Source organism: Alligator sinensis, unplaced genomic scaffold (genome assembly GCF_000455745.1).
Source record: "Alligator sinensis unplaced genomic scaffold, ASM45574v1 scaffold525_1, whole genome shotgun sequence".
Taxonomy (NCBI): Eukaryota; Metazoa; Chordata; order Crocodylia; family Alligatoridae; genus Alligator; species Alligator sinensis.
The window spans coordinates 425,274-437,960 of NW_005842936.1; the positions used below are offsets into that span (position 1 = coordinate 425,274).

The 12,687-nt window shown below is 41.6% G+C and overlaps 1 protein-coding gene across 11 annotated transcripts in view; it reads left to right on the forward strand.

Moving 5' to 3' along the window:
- The window catches only part of BMPR1B (bone morphogenetic protein receptor type 1B), a 519,526-nt gene that overhangs the window by 410,473 nt on the left and 96,366 nt on the right, over window positions 1-12,687 (forward strand). The window lies entirely within an intron of this gene.

Sequence of the window (12,687 nt, forward strand, 5' to 3'; positions counted from 1 at the left end):
TACCCTGCCGCCTTCTGGTACCCGCTAGAGCACTTCATGGCTTCCCTTCCTTATCAGGCTGTGTCCAGCTGCATGCTAAACAATAACTGGTAAACTAGCCAGTGATCACTGGGCTTATTGGTTAAATGAAATGAATAATCATTTAACCTTGCACATCTCTACCACAATGCATACAGTATAACTTCTTTTTCTTTACTCCCATGTGCTGAGCTATGGTGTTCTTTCCCATTTCCAATTACTTCTGTTTCTTCACCAGCCTTAAACGCCTGGCAAACACCACCAAACTTAGCCCCAAACAATTCACCCAGAAACCCTGTCATGCCCTGCTTCTCAACCTGTTGCATATAAAAAGTGTGGTCCTGCCCACCATGAGGTGGAGCCATACCAGGTTGCCCTGCACCTCATCTGCATATAAATATTTGGAAGACTCATGACAAAAACACCTGGCTCTAGTCCTGAGTGGGGGCTAATTAGCACATGGCACCTTTGTGGGGGGTTATCTGGAGTAAACACATACCACTGAGCAGTGCTGAGCTGTGGGGTCACCATGGCTTGAAATGCTGTTGACTCTGGTGGGGCCCAGCCCAGTGAACTAGATGGTAAATCATAAGGCTGTTGGCTTTGGTCTAATATCATTCATAGTTTGTACTATATAGAAGTAGGTAAAGAACTGCTCCTTAAAAGTGTGTTTATGGAATACATGTGCTAAAACTTGTAGCAATTTCAAAAAAGGTAACATGTATTAATTCTGGATGAACTAAATTAATATTGTTAGGTTTATTATCAGGTTTGTGTTGCGCTTCTATATGCTTACGGAGAGTAATATCTGATAGTAAAGGGTGAGAGAGAAGAGGTTGGAGGCACAAAGAGCAAGGGAGCCACCTGAGCCTTCCTCCCCACCCCTATATTTGTATTCCCTGCTGTAATAACGGGAAGGGGACAAATTCAAGGCAAATCTCCAATAATTAGATTTTATACCTGGAAAATGATAATAAATTCATACATTTTCCATATACACAATCTAATTATGGGGGAGGGGGGCATCTTGTACTCAAGATGTCAGGGTTATCCTATATTCCAGTAAATATGGTGTATTATCAGAAATATTTTGATCAAGTTAAAGGAATTCAGGAGAAAGTATCAAAATAAGTCATACTCCTGTGGAAATAGGCAGCGCTCCCAGTCCTACAAAGAAATCCAGATTGATAAATGTGTGTGTGCAACCTTGTTCTTGTGAAATGTATGGCAAAACCAGGATAATAAAAGTGAAGAGTAAAAGTATAAATATGCACATAGCAGTTCGACTAAGAGGTGCCTTAGGGAGCTTGCTGACAGTCTGCGCATTTGAAAGGCTCTGTGGATAATTTTTTTTTCTAAAACACTGTTGTTGTTAATTTAACTAACCGAAGAAGTATCAAATATGTCACATGACACTCAAGCCTGCAAGTTCTCCCACTATTTTCCTGGTCTGACTGTTACATATTTAGTTGGACTTCATGTTTTAAGCAGTGCTTGTGCAGCACTTGATGACTGGTTGCTGCAAACAGCTGTGGCATCCGGTGTGCAGGCAACTAGGTGGATTCTGTTTCCCCTCTGACTATCCTCCTCTCTCCCTCCTGGTTCATGGACAGCATGGAGTCCTGCAGAGAGAAAAGGAGGTTGCTGTAATAGGGGAGCTGACTGCAGCCAGGACAGAGAGCCACTAAATGTAATATGGGGAAAGGAGAAAGGAAAATTGTGGAGGGAAGGTTGACAGTCTCTAACAAAGAGACAAGATAAATGGGTAAAAGCTAGCTGATAGAATGGGAGAAACTAATGGGAAGCATGAGCAGAACGGGAGAGTTCAATAAGCCACTTTACCCTTCCAGAATGTGTTTACTGGATCTTGGTTCCATCTCTCACGTCACCAGTCCAACACTGTGTTTAGCTGAATCGCCAAATACCATGCGAGACATGGGCACTCAACTACCTAGATCCACCTGGATGAAGAAAAAAACCTTGCTACAAGAGCAATGTGTAATTGTATAGGAAGCTTTTCTTGTTGCTGTCTCTGGCTCTGCATCCATGGCTGTCCTTTTGCTGGCATTAAATACACCGAGCATTTGAAGCTGAAGTTTATGGATAGAGGGAAATTACTCACACTTGATACTAATCAGCTCAATACATAATTTGCATAAAATGTCTCACAGAGCTGTACATGATTTGGCAGATTTGAATGTTCTGAAATATAAAATCTAAACCTGAACAAGGTTATGGTAATACAAGTGAACCAGAAAGTGAAGCTGGCTTAGAAATATGAGTGAAATTAGCAGTAATTTGGCAAGCTAAGTGAAATGATGCAGACCACAAACAGAAAAGACAGAGAGGGGGAAAAGGATATTCTTAGCTTAATTGCATTTCTTATGTAACTTAGTTTGATGTTGACTGTTACTCTCTACTTTTTTTCTCTTTTATATTTATATTCAGGAGAGGTAAAGTCAGCTCTCTGCTACCAGATTTTTTTGAGGAGGCCTATTCAGAGGGTGAAGGAGTGGGTTTCTTACAGAAGCAAACTTATGAGAGAATACTTCCTCTGCATCTTGCAAAATGTTTTTCCATGGAATCATGGAAAAGCATTATTTTGAGTCTTCTTTGTGCTGCTGCTTAGTTGGCAGGGTTGGCATCAGCTGTTGCTGAAATCCTTATTTCACATTTGGAATATAACCATGGATGTAGGTTATGTAGGAGAGAGAGACTGATTTGTAGTAAGCGCTATGACTACGGAGCCAGAATCTATTATTAATAAAACACGAGATTATTTTTAACGAAATCATAGGCAACTTCATGAGGTGAGCCTCATTGCTGTGTTTGGATTGCTACTACCTTTCAAAACAATTTTTAAATTAAAAAGGTATTTTTTATGGTGGAAATATAAATCAGCCAGAGATTTTCCTCAAATAGAAACTTTCAGACTTCCTCTTCTATTAGTGACTCTGAAGGAGCAGTAGAATATTTAAATTATAAATAAACAAGGACCCATCGAAGTCCGCCTGCCTTTCCTAAAAATAATTTACACTAAAACATAGTAAATAGTTTGTCTTCATAAGACCCTGGGTTTTGTCATGGTACTGCTAGTTGAAACAAACAAATGTGCCATGTTGTGAGGCACATATTTCTGAATTTTGGCAATGGGAAGGCAGATTCTTCTGGTGAGAGGAAATTTAGTCTTAAAAGTTTCTCTTGTTCTAAAAGCAAATATCTGCAAATGTCTTACTGATTAGCTGACTGAATGTAATGGCAAAGGGGCAGTTGTTATATTATTTTTTGGCAGTGAGCTTCAGAACAGTGTTTGACAGATTTTAGGGGATTGCAAAAATAGAATTTGCTAGTTTATTTTCAAAATGTTAACAGGAAATTAGTCTTTTCTTTTTCTTTCAGATCTCCATGTCTCTCTCATGTCAGTGGAAAGAATGATCAATGTATGTAGTCTGTAAGAGCCTAAAGATAAGTGTTTTTGTTTTTGGTGCTAGTTACAAGATCAAAAAGAAACTTACTTCATGGAATCATTCCTGATTCGGTTCGGCCAAATCCAACTCTGAAGTTTCGCCGCTGATTTGGAGAATCAGCGATTCAGCTATAGACACAGCTTTAAATGTTTTTTCTACATACCTCAAGGTACTAGGCACGACTCATGAACTCTGCAATGGTGGGGCAGATGGAGCATCACACAGGACCATGGTGGGGCCCCTGCATGCTTGGCAGTGAACCTGGAAGTGGACCAGAAGTATTTCTGGTCCACTTCCAGGTCTGCCGCTGAGCATGCAGGGGACCTTCCGCATCCCTGTGATAGGCCACAAAGGGACTCCGGGTGTCCCCCCAGACCCAGGAGGCACCAGTTGCTGAGCCTGGGGTGGGGGGGATTGGTCCCCACATGCTCTGTGGCAGACCATGAAGTGGACAAGAAGTGCTTCTGATCCACTTCCAGGTCCCCTGCCGAGCACGCTGGGGACTCCCCTGCGCTCCTGTGAGATGCTTCGTCTGCCCCAGCATCTCAGCATTCACAAGCCACTTGGTACCTTGAGTTATGTAAAAAAAAAACATTTAAAGCTGTGTCTATGGCCGAATCATCTAATCTTTCCAAATCTCTCCAAATTGATTGGGAGGGTTCCAATTCAATTTAGAGACATTAAAGGGTCTCCTGATTCGATTTGGATTTGGAGATTTGGCCACCAAATCAAGCTGAATCTCCACCAAATTGAATCAGCAACCGAAACTTCTCACAGCCCTACTATTTAGCTTGGCCCAGGAGACAAGAGATCTTCCTGACTGGAAGTGGTTCATGTAAGGGAGCTGACTACAACCAGGACAGAGAGCCACTAAATGTAATATGGAGAAAGGAGAAAGGAAAATTGTGGAGGGAAGGTTGACAGTCTCTAACAAAGAGACAGGACAAATGGGTAAAAACTAGCTGATAGAATGGGGGAAGCTAATGGGAAGCATGAGCAGGATGGGAGAGTTCAATAAGCCACTTTACCCTTCCAGGATGTGTTTACGGGATCTTGGTTCCATCTCTCACATCACCAGTCCAACACTGTGTTTAGCCGAATGACCAAATACCACGCGAGACATGGGCACTCAACTACCTAGATCCACCTGGATGAAGAAAAAACCTTGCTACAAGAGCAATGTGTAACTGTATAGGAAGCTTTTCTTGTTGCTGCCTCTGGCTCTGCATCCATGGCTGTCCTTTTGCCGGCATTAAATACACCGAGCACTTGAAGCTAAAGTTCACGGGGAAAAAACCTTTTGAGCAACTGCATACTCTTTTTCTTCTGAGAGAAAAAGCATTTCTCTTAGCACAACTGTAACACCTGTCCATACCCTAGGTTTTTTTTAAGTTGTGGTTTATTATGTAAGTGTTCTAGGCTGTGCTGCCCAACATGTCCTTCTTCAGCATATGCTTCATGATTTATGGTGTGGTCATTGTTATAAAATATATTTGCAGACAGGACTACTTCTTTTTTCTGCTACATATAGTTAATAGTTTGTACATTTCTTTTCAGATGAATTTAGAGAAATCATACTAATAACCCAATTTACTGGACTTTTCTGGATAGTATACAATTGCAGAATAGAGACAGAGTACTTTATTTTGATTATCTATTTAGGAGAAGATTGTTTATAATCATAGGTTAGCAGCCTATTTTTTCAGTTTTTAATTTAGCAGTATTTTGGCCTGTCATAGCTGGCTCAAGCTATTGTAATAAAGTAATCCATGTTGAGTGCATCTAATCTACACTTAAAGGGTACTCCTAGCACCTGGTAATACTAAAAGTGCTGTTGTGTTGGAAAGAAAACCCTTTATTAACATTACAGCCAAATTTTAAAACCTGCTGTTTTGTAATAGTAAAGCAAATAAGACAAATGCTATAATGAACTGGCTATAGCTAGAGCAGCATTGCTTTTTACTTCTCATAGTTTATGTGGCTGGGGCTGCTGGGGTTTAAGTTAAAGACTATGGACTTCTCACCTCCATACCATTGCTAGGTGTTTAAGTAAAAGATTATGGACTTCTCACCTCCATACCATTGCTAGGACATATTGTATGCCAAGTGATACAGTATTGTGACAGTTGTGAAAGCCCTTGGGACAGGTTTGTAAACAATACATATTGACCAAAGTTCTGTCAAGGGCACAATTCCATTTGCCTTCAGTGGGAGCAGTAATACCATATGACTGAGGGGAAAAGTGAACCCAACATATACGTTTCTAATCTTGGTTTTCTTTAAATGTACAGTCAGAGTGAAGTCAATGGGAATATTATATGATTAAAAGCTTGAGTAAAATCCTTGGAGTAGAGAGTAAAACCTGCAATGATTTCAGTGGAGTCGGGTTTTTACTGTGTAAGTTCAAGATTTTTACCAGAGAAAAAGATTTCAGGTTCAGCCGTTACCATACACACACAATTATTTAGTAATCTCCTTATTTTTACCCCAGATGTTACAACCTTAGTACTTTGTAAGTGTTGCAGTTAATAACATGTAGAAACAATTAAGCTTTGGACAGGTATGGTTTAGGAATATTTTATCCTGCATTCATGCAGGAGATTGGACCCTTGAGGTTGTCATCAACTCTGCAATTCTAATACAACCGGTTAGGAGAAAAACTGAAGTAGTATCATTTGTTCTCTTGAAATTCCGGGAAGCAGAATGTATTACAGTTTATACAGTATCAAATTAGTTATTTCAGTGTTTCGTTCTTCATTTTGGCTATTTAGATTATGAAGTTTTAACATACTTAAAGATGCAGTGCTTTTTTTTTTTTTGTAGAAACATAATTAGCATTCTGATTTTTATAACACTCCCTTCTTATTGCATCTTTCAGAGGTTTTTCATTTTTACTTTCTTTTTTAGTAGAAAATTATGTTGCTAAGTAACACAGGTGCAGCTAGTTCAAGAAGATATTTCTCTCCCAAAAGATCTATATTAGGCTTTTCTGGAAATAGGTTTTTAGGCTCACTCTTTGAAGTAATTATTAGTAAGACTACACAGGATGCTACTGTGCAATGGTTACTACAAATTTATTCAGTACTTGTATAATAAATTACTAAAATGCGCCGTAGATGGAGTTACTGTGCGGTTGCACTGGCAAGCGCCTTTTCAGTGACACTACTGCTTACTAGCCTAATAATACTGCACAGTAGCATATTAGCACTGTTGATGCTGTGATGCGCTACTGCGCAGTATTATTTGGCTACTGTGCAATCAGCATCTCCTGTAGACACGTTCAAATTGTACAGTATATCGAAACCTCCACAATCTGTAGGATTGCCAATGAAGTTCACATTACACCTACCTTAAACTTCAAGCTTACTGTGAAGACACAGCTATAAGAAAAGCGTGTCTTCAGTTTCCCCCAAACCATACTCCATATTGGGTGCTTTGATACAAATCAGAAAATGAAATAACTTGGTTACAGTATTTATCACTCACTTCTTAAATAGTAGCTTAGAAACACAGCCCCTTCTGTGTTTGGTGAAGGGTTGGCACACTTTCTGTGGAGTTTCACATGTGTTATTCTTGTGTGTTTTGGGTGTAATCTTTTTGGGTCAAACAAACTAAGTGTTGTATGTATACATATATGCATGTATAATATTCTGTAAACAGACTATTACAGAGAGGTGAATATTGCATACGAATGATTAGTAAAGAGTGTGTGAAATGGCCTGTATTCTATTGGGATTTGGATTCAGCCCAAATCAGGCACAGTGATTCAATGCGTTGATTCGGATCACTGTCCCCGATTAGATTCAGCCAAATCTGAAGATTCAGTGCTGATTTGGAAAATCAGCAATTCGGCCATAGACACAGATTTAAATGTTTTTCTACATACCTCGAGGTACCAAGTGTGGTTTGTGAATGCTACAATGCTGGAGTGGATGGAGAGTCCCATAGGAGCGTGGGGAGGGGGGCCCACGTGCTTGGCGGCAAACCCAGAAGTGGACCGGAAATACTTCTGGTCCACTTCCAGGTCTACTGCAGAGTGTGCTGGGGGGCCCCCCTGTGCTCTCCCCTGGCTTGGCAATTGACTGCCAGGGGGCCCTGGGTGCCTCCCCAGACCCAGGAGGCACCAGTTGCTGAGTCGGGGGGGCTGCAGTGGAAGCCCTTCATGTGCTCCGTGGCAGACCTGGAAGCGGACCAGTGCTTCTGGTCGACTTGCGGGTCTGCTGCTGAGCATGCTGGGGAGCTCCCTGCACTCCTGTGAGATGCTCCATCTGCCCCAGCATCTCAGCATTCATGAGCTGCCTGGTACCTTGAGGTATGTAGAAAAAACATTTAAAGCTGTGTTTATATCTGAATTATCAAATCTTTCCAAATCGATTGGGAGGGTTCTGATTCGAATCGCAGAGATTAAAGGGTCTCCTGATTTGATTTGGATTCGGAGATTCATCCACCAAATTGGGTTGAATCTCCACTGAATTGAATCAGGGACTGAAGCTTTGCACAACCCTGACGATTAGTTACCTGCAGAAGAGAATCATTAAGTCCTACCATTTTCTGATGTCATATATTTTTAAGGGATTTACTTTGAATTTGTATATAACTACTTGTGACAGCCTTTGACTAATATGTTCACTTAAGCACTCTACAGTTGTTGCAGAATAATACCAGTGTGAGCTACTGGTGAAAATTTTGGATTTAAGCTCCAAGGCTAGGGACAGAAGTTACATATAAAACAGTTTAAGTAATCAGAAACTGTTTTAAACCTGTAACAGAACAGAAGATCAGTGCACATAAACCAGTTCCAAGGTGTCTGAAACTGGTTTAAGATAAATCTGGTTGAATGTAGTATCAGACTTAATTGATTTGGTTCAAGCCAGTTTATGAAACTTCTGTCCCAGACCCCTTCCTAGTTCAGCTTAAATCAGAGTCCCCCAGCAGCCCAGCATGTTTTGGAGCCCTGGAATGGGCTGGGCTGTTTGCTCCAGAGAGCAGGGATGGCCTCACCCCTCTGCTCCATAGCTGGAGCAGTGAGGGCTGGCTGACAAGTGGGTGGGAGAGGCCCTGGCTTCTGACCTGACCCACTGCAGGCATATGGCTGGATTTCTTGAATGTCCATTCAGTTCTGTTTCAATTTAATCTCTGCCGTTTAGACTAACCTGCAAAGACTGAATCAGTTCAGCCTCAGGCTTTCTGACTGTCTGTATTTAGCCCAACTGCTTGCTTACTTTTATAGTAAATCTGGCCCATTACTTCTTTACCATGGGTAAAATCCCTTTTCTTCATGCAAAGCTTACATAAATATATGGGCCATAAGTTTTACCATTCATTATTTTTATCATAACTTTTCCAAAGTAATTGAGAAGTTTACTTTTTAAAATATGATTTCATGGAAATTAATGTGTAATTTACAACACTTTATTTTGGGTTTTTCTACTGATATGTATATAATTTACAATCATTTAATGAATACTCTGTACAATGTCAAAGGAAATGGGCTTCTAATCATGGGCAAATCCAGGGTTAAGAAAAATGGGGTCCAGTAGATAACACTGGCTGCCCCTTAGACTTTGGGAGGACTGGTGTGAGGCATGGCTACAACCCTGTGTCAACAGGATCCCACTTAGGGAGCAGAGGGCAGGAAAGAGGGACCCACCAAGGGTGGGTCCAGAGGGAGTAAAGTGGTACAACTGCACCCCTGTTTCTGATTGAACTGCACTATGGAGGCAGCAATGGGGACTTTTTAATCCCCAAAGCAGGCAAAAAGCGCCCCCTCCCCCCTTCCCCTCCATGCTCAGGGGCATGTCCCCTTCCTACCTCCCTTGCCTACTCCAGCTGGGCCCAGTTCCAATGTAGCCCAGCTGCCGCAGGCCAGAAGTAATCTGGAGCTGCCCCTGGGACAGCAGAGACAGCAGCAGATGGAGGAGTCTCTCTGAGAGTGGAGAAGGGGAAATTCCTACCTGCTTTAGCCCACCTTCCTGTGCAGGGAGCAGGGAGTAGGGGTAGAAAGAAAGAACTTGCCTGCCACTGTCCTCAGCTATGCCCAGGCCCCATGCAGTCACGTTCTACAGCTGGAGTGGGGCAGGAGTAGCTCTGGGACTTCCCCCACCCCTGTGCTCAATGAGCAGGGTTTGCACCATAGGCAAACCCTGTAAGAATGGGTGAGGAGGTGCCACTGAGTGCCTGAGGACTTAACTAGTTTGAGGACTCAAAAAGAGTCTCTAGTTGCTGCAGCTTCTTCAACTTGATTTAATTGTTGCTCCAATAACAGTATCATGGTATGTGTGCAACTGGCTGCTGCTGCAACAGCAACGTGATGGGGCTGCTGTTTCTGTTGGGGCATTAATTCCTTGGGGGTGAGGGAACCATTTTGGTACCCCTACTAAGTTGGTGCCCTTGGGCTGATGTCCCGCTTCCCTCCCCTAGCTTCGCTATTGAGTTCAACTTTCCCATGCTTGCTGCCACCCCCCAGGTGTCCCTTGCCAGTCAGGGGTTCCAGCCATGTCTTGTCCTCCCTTTCTGCCTGGTATCAGGGGTCACGGGCATCTGGGACCATGAGGAACTGGAACCAGCTGGCATGCCTTCCACAAGCGGGCTTCAGCACACAGTGCAAATGGGCCAGTGCAGCACATCCTCCTGGATTCGCTCCTGGATTGTGTATGTAGTTTCTTTGCATAAAGAAGCACTCAAACAAGGAATTCAGCCCCAGCCTCTCAGTACATGAAATGTACCATCCACCATCTGTGGTCCACTGAGAAGCTACTTTGCAAAGGAATGCACTATACCAGTATAAACTGTTATCTGTCTGAAAGATAGCTTGTACAGCTGCATCATCACAGACAAAACTTGACTTGCCCTTAACCCCACCTCCCCCTGTGGGCTGGGATAAAGTGGTACTGGTGCTGCTCCTCCAGTATGTTCTCTGCCTGGGAAGGAGCTTAGTGCCTACCTCAGTAGAGAATGAATAAGCTTGGATTGCTTTAAAACAACTGAAATACACAAAACAAGTTGAGAGGAAGGAATTGTAATGCTTTTAGGAAAAATAATACCTGTGCATATATACAGAATATCCACTTTCTTGTTTCCCAGTAAATGACTGATCAAGCCAATAATAGAGCTGTATGGCACTGAAAGAACCTCTTGTTTGTCAGAGATTTGACCACCAACACACTTTTCAGGAATTTTAATATTTTGCAGAAGAAAATGAACTCATTATTATATTACCTTACCCTATATTTGGCATCTATTTCCTTATATATTCTGATGGAACATAGTGCACAATTAATTCATTTACTTGTGCTTACAGTATTTATAGTAAAATACAGTACATTACACTAATGAAGAAGTTTACTCTAATTTAACAGCTTTGCCTAGCTATAAAATAAACTGTTTTATACAATGGAAAGTTAAAAGCTTGGGAAAATATTTTTTTTTCTCTTAGAAATTACATGGTGTCCAAAGATGAAACAGATTTGGGTTAGACACCTAGTTCTCATTATTCAGTGTATTTTTAGAGTTTGACTGGATCTTTTAAATGGAACTGCTATTCATTGACAAGGACCATCTTTAAAAATATCTAATAAGTAAAAAAACCCAAAAACCCCAGTTCAGAAATCTCAGTAATTAAAAAGAAACAGTCCAAAAGAAGACAGAGCAGTGCACATGCCTGCAGCGTTCACCACTCGAAACCAGAGCCTGGGCAGCCAGGCTCTGCACACCCTAACAACCACCACTGCCATCCAGGTGCCGGCCCCAGCCTTTGCTACCCCACCTGGGGTAGTTGTCCCCTGGAAACGTCCCTGCATGCGTGCTCTGGCACGCAGCAAGTTGCCCCAGGTGGGGTAGCAGAGGCTGGGGCCAGCACCTGGGCTGCAGTGGTGGTTGTTTGCATGTTCATTGCCTGGCTGCCCAGGCTCTGGTTTTGAGTGGTACATGCTGCAGGCATGTGTTGACTTCAGTTGGGTCAAGGATTAAAAGCCAGATGCTGGGAAGCAAATGAAAGTTGTTCTTCTTTAGGCTCAGTTAACCAAGAGATTGGATCTCAGCTGAAGTACTTAGAGAGCAGTATATTACTCCTATTTGCAATTTGTTTTAAATATGTATTGCTAAATGTCCTCCAAAAAGGGGAGCTTCTATGTTTCAAGAAAATAAAGGCCAACTGTGTGAAAAATACAGAGTGAACCTTATTTAAAAGGGACAGTTTAACACATTTTTCTATGCGGTACATGTTCACATATTTATAGCACAAAGTTGTTTACATTAGTGGTGTGGTAAATTATCTCAGGGCAGGGATGCTTAATATTATTAAAGTGTAATTACATTACAGGAAAAAAACTGTCAGAAGAACATGATTAAGGTTGTGAATTCAAGTCCTCAGAAGTTAGCAGAGGCAAGAATTAAGGTTGCCTGTCCTCCAATACAGTATGTTATACTATGTCCAGTATGATTAGATATGTGTATGTGCATAATATAGTTCTGATTGCATTCAATATATATCTGTCCCCCAGAGAATTTGAAATATATGCAGTAAATAAGGCTTGGGACCACACATTGAACAATGAGGAAAAGCAAGCATATTGACAAAATGCCCATTAGTTGCATATGCATACTATATATAGCATGAGCTGGAAACACTGTTGAAACAAAAATCATGTGATTATGTCCTCATAACTGTAGAGATTCTATGCTGTGGCACAGTATTAACACTCATGTAAATCATCAGGTTCACCATGCTAACCTATCCCCTTGGTCCAGCAAAGTAACTGATAGAACCAGTAGTCCAAACCCAGTTCCACTTGTTTGGGTGTATATCTTATGGTTTAATTCTATAGTGCCCCTGTCTCCTTCAGAGGACAGGATGGATGGTACTTAGAAGTAGGAAAGAGCTGGCTTGTGTTTCAGGGATGTACCATTTCTGTGCCTGTGAAAATCTGCCCAAATTTGGTCAAGCTATTCACCTCTACAAACATTTTAGCAGTTATGTTTCCCTAAAAATTCCACCCTTACTTAGCATTCTTAAGACTGTGACAGTTCCTACTTTTTCACTTTCAAGCCCCTGCTCTAAAGTATGGAACAGATGGAGTCTTTCAAAATAAATAAATAAATAAAAGAGATTGAAGAACAGTTTAACATGTGCAAATCAAATATTGCTGAAACAATTTGGTTGGAATTTTCAAAGAAGTAAAAAAAACAGCCTCAGGAAGGCACT